We start from the raw sequence: 1,951 nt of genomic DNA on the forward strand, positions 1-1,951 counted from the left end.
GCCGGACTCTTGTTCTGCACAAGATGGATTTTCTCTGAGGCCTTCATTTTCTCATGGGAGGTTTGGAGCGTCCTTGCTACTGTGATGTAAGGGTCCTTGGACAAATAGACTAAAAACATTTCTGGGACCCCTGGGGGGCTCAGAGGTTAAGCCTCTGACTCTTGATGTCAGCTCAGGTCATGATCTCATGGTTTGTGATTTCAAGCCCTGCGCTGTCGGACTCTGCACTAGGTGTGTGGAGCCTACCTGGGATCTCTCCCTCTCTGCAACCCCCCCTGCCCCCCCGCTCATGCTCGCTCGCTCTCTCAAAATAAACTTAGATTTTTTTTAAAACGTGTATTTGTTCTTTTTTAAATAGTTTTTATTTTAATGTTTTATTTATTTCTGAGAGAGAGAGAGAGAGACAGCATGAGCAGGGGAGGGTCAGAGAGACAGGGAGACACAGAATCTGAAGCAGGCTCTAGGCTCTGAGCTGGCTGTCAGCACAGAGCCCGATGTGGGGCTCAAACCCACGAACTGTGTGATCATGACCTGAGCCAAAGGTGGACACTTAACCAACTGAGCCATCCAGGCGCCCCAAAAACATGTATTTATTCTTGAGAGACAGAGTGTGAGTGGGGGCGGGGCAGAGAGAGAGGGAGTCACAGACTCTGAAACAGGCTCCAGCCTCCGAGCTGTCAGCACAGAGCCCGACGCGGGGCTAAAACCCACGAACCGTGAGATCATGACCTGAGCCGAAGTCGGACGCTCAACCGAATGAGTCACCCAGGCACCCCTCTACTTGCAGTATTTTAAAATGGATTTAGGCCTGGTCAGCTCAGTCAGAGGAGCATGTCACTCTTGATCTTGGGGTCGTGGGTTTGAGATCCACATCGGGTGTAGAGGTTACTAAAAAAATATTAAACCTTCCAAAGTACAAGTAAAATACATTTAAGCATATAAAAGAGTTTATGTTGGATGAATCGGATGCCCAGCCGCAGAAGGTGGCTTTAGGGACACAGAGCCAGGTGTTTGCAGAGGCCCCTGCCTGAGCTGAGGACCCAGAGCACCAGGGCAGAGGGACAGACAGCTTCCCTCGAAGACGGTGAGACATTCTGGTTCCCAAGTGCCGCTTGTGGAGGCTGCTCGTGTGTATCTCTCTCTCTCTCTCTCTCTCTCTCTCCCTCTCCCAGGATCCTTTTCCTGGGACGAGGGGGTGGGGGGAAGGGTGGAGGAACCCTAGCGTTCATCACGTACCTACTCGGGGCTGCCGCGTGTTTTCACAGCTCTAACCACTTCGTCCTCGCACACACCTGCGGGGTGGCCGTTACTCTCCCATCTCCCCGGCGCCCCCAGTGCCCGGTGCTTCAGCGCCACGTGGCATGGGGTTCTTCTGAGGGCTGACAGAGACACTTGTCCCTGTGAGTCCCTTCCCAGTGACTCCTGACAAGTTCAGAGATGAAGCCCATGTGGGACCGGAGCCCAGGGTCCAGGTTGAAGAAGGGACTGTTTACCTGTGCTTGGTTCCTGCTTCTCATGGTCGCCAAACATTCCTGCCTTTGGGCAGAAGCCCGACTGTCAGCCTTTCAGGATCATTTGAGTAAATTGTAACTACTTCCTTATCTGCATAAGGACCGACCTGTGTTGGCCACGAATTGTTCCTTCTTATACAACACTGAGCTGCGCAGCTTCTGGCCCTAACTCGTCCCTGGGAGGGGGCGCTAGTCCCGGGGCCTTCCAGAAGCCACCAGGGCACACTGGCTGACCAGTCGTGGCTGGGAGGTGCCCTCGAAAGACATTCAGCCGTGCCATCGGGATGGGCAGGGTGGTTAGGTGTTCAGGAGGTAGTGCGTGCCCTTCCATGCCTCCATTCCCCCCAGGACCCACCCCCCCCACCTCCCCGGGACCAGGACCCCCCACCCCCCCGACCTCCCCGGGACCAGGACCCCCCACCCCCCACCCCCCCACCTCC

Source organism: Hyaena hyaena, unplaced genomic scaffold, assembly GCF_003009895.1.
Source record: "Hyaena hyaena isolate Hyena2069 unplaced genomic scaffold, ASM300989v1 scaffold_285, whole genome shotgun sequence".
NCBI lineage: Eukaryota > Metazoa > Chordata > Mammalia > Carnivora > Hyaenidae > Hyaena > Hyaena hyaena.